Source organism: Alosa pseudoharengus, unplaced genomic scaffold (assembly GCF_046254945.1).
Source record: "Alosa pseudoharengus isolate Yale_2024_CS ecotype anadromous, Long Island Sound unplaced genomic scaffold, YU_APseudo_1.1 YU_APseudo_1.1_scf_2, whole genome shotgun sequence".
Classification (NCBI taxonomy): Eukaryota; Metazoa; Chordata; class Actinopteri; order Clupeiformes; family Clupeidae; genus Alosa; species Alosa pseudoharengus.
The window spans coordinates 15084365-15093743 of record NW_027468663.1 but is presented as its reverse complement, the minus strand read 5'-3'; the positions used below and the strand labels follow the sequence as shown (position 1 = coordinate 15093743).

Here is a 9379-nt window from a genome sequence, read left to right as displayed (position 1 = left end):
ATTAACTGACCAATAGCATGCCTAGATCAACCCCCTGCAAATAGGGGAAAAGTCCGTGTTACATTTAACTCCGCGTTACTATGTGCCCCGCGCTCCCCTACTGCACTGCACTGTGCAGAGGAAGGGGCGAAGGGAGGGGTTTGCGGGGGACAGTTCACCTCTGGGTCTCCTTAATGAAACGGGAAAGGGGGGATGAATGGGGATCCACTGTATAGTAGCCTATAACAGTCTATTAGTGGGCTAAAATCAGTCACACCTTGACTTTCTTCCAAACAACGCACATCTCATAATGTTATGAATGCAGACCTATGATTCCTGCACATTTAATTAACTGTGTGAAATGGCAATGCTGTAAGCAGTATTTTGCCATCTCATTGTTTGCCATCTGCTTGTTTGTGCAGAATTGCCTGTTGTTGACTGAAATGACTGTTTGAAAAAAAAGAAGATTTTTTTGTTGTGGGGGGGGGGGGCGCTCGGGGGGATCTCGCCCGGGGAGTAATGGAGTCTAGAACTGCCACTGGCGAATATTAAGAATGACTGACAACATTTAGGCTACAGGAAACAGGATTTTTAAAGATCAGTGCCTACTTTATTTTCAGTCTGTTCTATTTTCCTACATTTTGTTAATGTAAAATAATATAATACATTGCCATATTTGCATTTAGCCTGTATATCAAGTATCCTGCCAAATGTAGGCTAATTTATTTATTTGTGAATCCATCTATAGCTAATCCAAATATGCCCATGGTGACCTATCTGACTGCATACTGCCTAATAGACTACTACTACTAAAACAGTCCATTTTCTCTTACACAAAACCCAACATTAATCAAGGATATATGTTTTCAGCTTGTATTCGGTGTAAACAAACATACATGCGTGGAAGCCTGGAGTTGTCAGTAGTGTTATACCTTTGAATAAAATGGGAGTATTACGGGAGGGTACTTTTGTGCCGGCTCGTTCGCTACAGCTATATTTTGCATATTGCAGCCAATACGTCAACTGGGCTAAAGGCATGTTAGGTTACCTTTCCTTCTCTCACTGCATTCTCAGAATCTCATCCTGTTCCTCCTATATCCAATGAATTCGGTGGATAGAAGAACTAATTTCTTCAATCTTTGCATCTTGGCTGGCTAGTCTAACTTTCCGCTTTTTCTGCGCGCTCTTGGATTTGATAGAAGCGACTACTAGCGAGTCACAACGCGAAACTGCTAACGTTGATGGGAGGTGTAGTTTTTATGCTGCATTCGCGACGTGATTCTATGGTTTGCACCAGTAATGTTTCTCGATGTTGCGGTGTATTTTGTAGACAAACATTGACATGGTTAGAAGTCATTCGCACCAGTGCGCCTAAATATTTTTTTGCACTCGCACGGCATCATTTTTACGAGTGAAATGGGCGCACTGTAGAGCCCTGTGTATCCTGAGTTATTTTAGGCTGCAGGACCGAAAAGGGTTACTGTGCGCGAACGCACTGCTTAGGCAGGGGGACAGCTCTCCTCCTACTGCCTGTGAACACCGCCGTTTAGGCTGGATGAGCAGAAAGCCTCACTGTGCACAATGCACCGCTTTTTTTTATTTAATTTAAGGCCATTTCAGCAACTAAGGCTATTTAATGGCCAGATCATTGTGTGTTATAGAAGCTTAAATATTTTTAAAACTATGCTAGTCAGAAATTCTTAAACCTTCAAAGGTGCACAGTAAAATTGACAGTCTTATTAAGTGTTAATTTTTCAGAGACATATTTTTCAGTGTTCATTAGTGTTAATTAGTGTAACTTCGGGAGTTGTTTGAACAAACATGTACACCCACGGTGTAATTAAAACTCACAACTTAGTGTTTTAAGTGGGTGTGAATGTACGAACTCTGGGGTGGAGTCATTTACACTTACGGTCCTTCAGTTGAGATTTTTGAAAAGAAGATGGACGCCATTGAAGTACAGCGTGGGATAGTAAAAGGTAAATTAATTTGTTCCCTCTACTTCTGTAAGCTAGCATGAAAACTACGACAAATACACAATTAAGTAATGTCACATCACAGGTATATGTTTTCATACCAACGTGTTTTACCTACTATGAAATATTGGTGACGTTAGCTTGGTCGCTAGCTAGTAGCAAGGTCGCTAGCTAGCTCAGAAAATTATTGGTAAAACATCCAGCAAGCTAACATAACTTCGGTGGGTTATAACCTTATCAAATTGAAATGGTTAAGTTTATGTTAATTTGTAATACTTAAACTGTAAACTGACATTAATGTAATATTGGAGTCAACAACGTCTTAAAGTCCTTTCTGAAATTCGAAAAGGCGGTTGGAATTTGAATACCCACTGAGGGAATAGCTCTAACATGCTAACGTAGCCTAGCTGATTAACATTAGAACTAGTTACAGCCAGAACTCCACTGTTCATAGCGATCTAACGTTAGTGTGCTGCCAAATGCTCACCTGGCACAAATGAATCTGTTGACTGACTAATTATAACAGTCTGTCGACTCATTGACGTTTGGTTGAACTGAACACTATTGCTTGCTTATAAAAAAAATTGCTGCTAGCTAACATTAGCTGAGACCACGAGGGCATTCGTTTAACTGTTAGGCATTTTACCAAACAGAGGTGTAAGGTAACCGTTAGCCTGGTTGGTTTGGTGCAGTCTCCATTCTCTGTATGGCACTGGTATTCGTTTCTGTTAGAGTCTGTTGGCTTTATTTGGGTTAGATCAATTTCTTTGTTTCCTAACTTATAAAGGGTGCAGGTAAGCCAAAGAGTATAGAAGTTAGCTAGCTTATACTAATTTTAGATATTTGTAGAAATTGTGGTTCAATACTAGCTTGCAAGCACGTGCATAAAGATATTCAGTCCATCAGGCATAACGTTACAGCTGAGCAGAGTAAGAAATGTTAATTCTCTGAAATTATGAGCAGTTTTTTTATGGATATGGTAATATGTAGACGAGTTTACTGCCTAATAAAATTATTTAAGTTATTACTTAAATACTTTCTTACTGTTGAGTTTTGAGTTTAAGTTATTACTTAAATACAACTTACTGTTGCTTAAAAAGTAGGGATTATATAAACATATTTTAAGACAAAAACACTTGCGGTTGAAACATTTGGTAACCTGTGGTAAATAATGTCAGAATAAAGTTTAGAAGTCCTTTGCTGGTTAGTTGATATACTGCTGATAGTCAAATCATTGTTGTTCTTGTATTGATGTAATCATTTTCTTTGTTTTAACAGGGTCAGCAAAATGCTCATCAATGTCCAGTACCATGGAGAAAAAAGTACCTCAAACTGCAGCCTGGTTTTTCTTTTCAAAGTTTAATTCGAGAAGGTGAGGTTTTATGTGAGTTTAGCCAAAGTCCTTTTAGGCAAGTGCCTCCACTCGGCGGCCATATTGCAACGCTTTTTTTCCCCTTTTTTCTAGCTTGTTTAGACTATGAATCAGCCTGACCATAGGCATGTTTCTTAATGATTTCACATGCACACTTTGTATCCTGGCTGGAGTTAATGCAGATCCTTATGATCCTTTTTAAGAAATACATTTGAAATCAATCAAGGTTCAAAATCCCTGTGCACAGCCCTTTTGCAGGTGCTGATGGTGTGCAGTATAACTATTAAAAAGTCAAAAACTAGTATAAATCGCACACTGAAGGGTATATTTTGTTGACTTTATTTGGCGTGAAGGCTTTAGGTTCACGTTCAAACCTGATGAAGAAAATTGTGAAACGTGTTGTTCACGCCAAATAAAGTGGGTAAGGTTAAAAAAAAAAAAGATTTTGTCTTTTGTGAATTAAGTGAAATAAAATCGGAGACCGAATTTCTTAAAGCAGCCCTTTAAGATTCCAATTTTTTTTTCTTGTTCTTCAAACAAGGCACATCAATCCACTGGTGCAAAAGAAGAGAACACCTCTGCCATAGGAGATTCAGCAGAAAAAGGCCAAACAGGTGAGCATTTAAAATTAAAATATCACTAGGAGAAATCCTTGTCTGTCTCGTCTCCAAAATGCAGAAGCCTAGCTTTGTGTTCCGGTAGTGTCTCATCAGTGGGCACATTCAATCTTGCAGCTCTGCACTGATCTGGCTGAACGTAAAGTATGTTTATTAGATTCAGTCAGATCTGCTTGCAGATCTAGTGCTGCAAGATCAAAATCCCACTGATTTCATGCTACTGGAACACGAAGCCAAGCAATTTGCTTCCTTCAGATACAGGTCTTGTTATAACCTCTCTGTACACTTTACAAGTTTACAATACTTCTGTTTGTCTGTAGAGACCCTCATCACACAACCACAGAAGTGTAATTATATTTTGAGCACTAACAGTGGTATTAAATAGCGTTTGTTTTTTGACGTTCTAGCTGCCCCCTTAGCTTTCTTGTTTGTACTCTGGAGTTACACTTTTTAGAGGGTGCATGTAAGTTTTCTCTTTACAAGTGTATCACTGTTATTGTTTCTTTTTTTACGCATAGATGGTCCAGGAGGTTCTGGAGAAGAGTTAAATGGGAGAGGAAATAATGGAGGAGTATAGTAGAGCACCTTGACACACTGTACAAGAAGGCATCTTCTGAATATCCTGGTCCATGGGTATGTTTTGTTTTGAATAAATTAATCTAATTGTATACAACAGTTAGGTCCAGTCAAACTATGAACTATTTTCTGACTGAACGAGAGGGATTCCATGGGTGGGGTTATCTCAGGACATCCCTACTCAGACTTAGGTAGTGCCATTTTTACATTGATCCAATGTTATCGTTCCATTCATTCAAAGTGAGAGAACAGTGTAACATAACATCACAATTGACTGTTTGAGTGAGAAAAATAGAGTGCATGTAATAGGGTGAATAATGTAATAAAATGAAAAATCATTATTGTGCACATATAGCCTCACACAACCTGCCTGCAGAGTGACAAGAAAACCCTAAATTGATGTCTTTTAATCCAGGTATTTGGTAATAGAATTGCTATGTAAAAACAACATTGAACTGGTGATTGTGGGGTTGATAAATGCTATAAGGCAGAACCTTAGCTGTAGGAATATCTATTACCAACTACACAGTGGCTTCATTTTCAAAAAACTCCTGAAGACACAGCTCTTTAGAGAACATCTCCTCTCATAGCACTACTTACAACAAGTCTTGCTGATCCTAGTACTTACCACCTGTCTTGAACTGACACTCAACTGTTTAAAAACAGCACTCACTGATGCACTTATTCTTACTGTACTCTACTGTTTTTAAATTGTTGAGAGAATTGCTTTAAAACTTAAACTGCTACCATGTTAGTTACTTTGGTTAAAAATGTGAGCCAAATCTAATGTAATGTAATATTACTTAAGCATATTTTAGTGGCAAGAAGCGTTAAGTCTATATTTTATCCATAATCCATGTTTAATCACTCTTCCATTTTATAGCTTGTAATGTTGTCTGAATATATCTAATATAATTTTCCTATTGTTTTTAGAAGGATACCAGTACGTAGTCAAAGAAAAAGATATGCACTCGGCATTGTGACTGTTTTCTAATCTCAGGGATCCTTACTCCACCAATGGCTATGTAAGATTTTACTCATTTCCATTTAAGGTTATATATAATAATAATGTTCAACTATTGATCTGGATAATCATAGTTCTTGCCCACATTATTTTGCAGGAACACTTCTACGATGCTGGAAGAGGGACAGGCTATCTGGCATGGCGCCTAAAGCAACGAGTGTCGCAGCGTTTGGTCAAGAACAGCTCGGGAGCCTTGGAATACATGAACACCATGAGCTTTTTAAGGAGGTAGACTTTCTAATGAGGAGACAGCACTCAAAAAATCCTCCATAGAAATGCATGGGGTTAGTTTGTAACGTATGGTGTTGTTTACATATATCACACCCCCCTCCGTGACAAAACGTGGACATGTGAATACATTGAGCCAATCATGTGGTGTGTTGTGAAGACATTGATTGTGCCAATCATGTGTTGTGATCTTGCCGCTAGAGCAAGATTGGTGTTGTGAAGCCTGCCGAAATAGATGCCCGATAAGTGCCCAAAATGTGTTGCAATATGGCTGCTGAGTGGAGGGACTTGCCTAAAAGGACTTTGGGTATACCCACATGTAACATCACTTCATGGTGCATTATCTGTCTTGCTTATGGAAAATTGGCCCATTATTGCACATCTCTAGTAATAGGTTTGAAGCAAAACACAAGTTTGTCAAATTGTAAAAAATCTCTTGATTATATTGTTTTATTTCTTGTTTATGAAATGTTTACTCAGTGTTGCAGAGCATTTTCATGCATATGTGGTTATGGATTGTGAGGAACACTGTTTTATTGTTAGTCAATGATTTGTATGAGTATAAGGCCTTTGCTCAACAAAATGCTTATGGACCAAACTTTGACATATATATTGTACCTCTGCGCATTGATTTGAGCCATATCATGGCAAATGTTAATAAAAAAAAGAAAAGTAATTAATTTGCTGTGGTTTGTTTAATATGTTTATTTTGATAAATATATGGCTCTAGAAACGAATTAATTAATTAATTACTCCAATAGAGTTAATTTTGAAACTCTGATAAGAGTTAATTATGAATCACTGATGGAGTTAATGATACACTCCAATAGAGTTAATTTTAACTCTGATAGAGTTAATTATAAAACACTAGGCTAGTGTTAATATGGCAACACTATGGCAAGTGTTATTTTAACACTGATGAGTGAGGATTATATAAACTCTGGAATAGTGTTAAAATTAACACCCGTAGAGTAAAATTAACACTGGCCGATTTACTGTGTGGGACAATGCACCGCTTAGATTGGATAACAAACTTTTCTCCCACTGCATCCTTATATGCGCGAACACATTACTCAGACAGAAAAACAAGCTGTATACCCACTGCGCACAAATGCGCTGTTTAGGCCAGCAAACCGAAAGACTCACTGTGCACGAATGCACTGCTTAGACAAAACAACTTCTCATACTGCATGTGAACATGCCGTTTAGGCTGGAGGAACAGAAAGACTAACTGTGCGCGAACGCACTGCTTAGACAGGAGAACATCTTTTCCCATATACTGTTGATTTAGGTCGGAAGACCAGAAGTGCATGCACGACCATTGATTGTGCGCGAACGCACCGCTTGGAGAACAAGCCTTTTCTCCTAACCTACTGCATGAACACACGGTAAGCTAGTAAATTAAAAGACTCACTGTGCGCGAACACACTGCTTTAGCTATACAACTCCAAAAGCCCTTACGTTTCGTAATGAATTTAGGCTGATTACCATCCCTGCACACCTGCGTGTAAATCCTTAACAGGGCGAAAGTTAGTCTTGACCACCCTGCCAATTATCAGCCTTTGTTTTCTAAACAAAGCATCATTCACGCGGCTTGTAAGATCAAAAAGCGCAGAGAGAAACACAACAGGTGTCAACAATTAAACCGGCTACACTAGCTTGCATTCAACAAGCCGCCGGTAACGTTCTATAGTAGAGCGGCTACAAGGCCAATTTGGCAAGAATCGTGCAAATTATGATACAAGCATGAAACTTGGTAGGTATGTGCTTATGACCAATACAATCAAATCTAGAATTGCATAGAATTGACCTAGCAAATTATGATACAAGCACGAAACTCAACATGTATGTGCTCATGAGCAATACAATCAAATCCACTTGATTTGCTACTTGAAATGCTGGCCATTTTCCAAGATGGCGTCCAAAAAGACCCGAGAAATTTGCAAAGTTCAAATGTGCAAATTGCAAATGTGGTGTAAATAATTGTTCACTCTCCTTAAATATGTTTCCATAGATGATGAAGTGATACAGATATTAAAAATGTTCCACAATGACAAATAAGCCACTTATGACACACAAATAGCATGGTGATAACATGCTAATAATGCCAGTTCTTAATGTCAATGGAGGGTGTTGCGTGATGCCACCCCCCCAAACAAATAAAATGGTTATGACATGCTAATAATATAATGACACTAATATGCTAATAACGGCAATTCATGGTTTTCTCGATGTTGCTGTTAAACAAAAGATGCGTGTACACCAGAAACAACCTCAGCTACAAAGTAGCCAAGGTCGTTGAAGAACCTTTGTCATGAATTCGCTTTTTTCGCTCTGGATGTTTGATTTAGCTAATCACATAACGGCTCTGGCTTGTCAGCCTGGGACATTCGAAGATAAGAGCATTCCAATTGTTTTTTGCCGAACCGCTCATTACCATCATATTAGCTGACTTTTAATTGCTAAATCGCTTAATCGCTCTGGTCGTCCAGATTGGTTCGCTCCAGGCGAATTCACTTTGGTCGCTTTATTCGCCGACCCTCCATAGACAAATAATGACTTCCGTCTTTCCGGTTGCATAGGTCGCTTTTGGTTTTACATGCAAATAACAGCGGTAACAGTTATTAACGACAAATAAGCCCCTTATAACACACTGATAACATGGTGATAACATGCTAATAATGACAATTCTTGATGTCAATGGAGGGTGGTGCGTGATGCGATACCATTGTGGTAATAATATGCTAATAACAGTAATTTATGATTTTCTCGATATGGGCGTTTAAAAACACTAATAACGTGCTAATGGTACTAACGGTAATAATATGGTAATAATGTGCCGCTCACTATAATTTGTGCTCTCTGCGACTGTCCCCACAATTACCCCAGAGTTAGAGAACAAGGCGACCAGAGTGAATCAATCAGCAGTGGTCCAATGTCGCTGTAAGTGACTAAAATTAATTCAGAATAACCTCAGTGGCTGGTTTAATTCAGATAGTTTTGGTCTAAATATTGTAAGGATATGGATAATGATACAGTGCATATACTCAAATGTAAAATGGCATATACAGTGTAATTTGTGGTAGGAGAGTAGGCTACAAAGTAGGGCAGTAAGAACAGGAATATTATATATGAGGCATACTAGCATATAAGTGTTCTGTGTAACCACTCTGAAGGCCTGACTGACCGCAACGTCAAAAAAAAAAAGTTTGGTTTGACTAACTGTAGCAACATTGCCTTTTTCCATCCTCAAGGTGAGGGTGGGTAAAGAAATATAACATCTTACTTGTGACATGGTCAGAATAATCAGCAATTGATATTGATATACTGCCACACCACTCATCAAAGGCATTTTCTTCTTCTCCACCTGCTGTATGTGTTTGCACAGCTTTGTTAAAACAGGCTTACATTGTTGAAAAACAAATAGCATTTTTATACACGTGCGTCTTTCTGTTAAAATACCTACACTAAATTCTGAATCACATTTTGCCAATCAGCCCAAAACGAATTGAAATTTAAATAACTGTTCCATGCATGGATTCAAAAGGTGATCAAAAGATCATACCTCAATCTGATTTTTTAGATTAACAATGGACAACGACTGACT

At 38.3% G+C, this 9379-nt stretch overlaps 1 long non-coding RNA gene across 2 annotated transcripts; it reads left to right on the top strand.

The window, feature by feature from the left end:
- The first annotated feature begins 1880 nt into the window (after window positions 1-1880).
- On the top strand, window positions 1881-6433 carry LOC143135073 (uncharacterized). Of its 2 annotated transcripts, XR_012988785.1 has the most exons (7): window positions 1881-1958; window positions 3234-3327; window positions 3869-3941; window positions 4463-4577; window positions 4876-4935; window positions 5454-5545; window positions 5642-6433. It is a non-coding gene; the product is annotated as an uncharacterized LOC143135073 (long non-coding RNA). The 2 variants fall into 2 exon arrangements; XR_012988784.1 differs by lacking the exon at window positions 4876-4935.
- Window positions 6434-9379: the final 2946 nt, after the last annotated feature.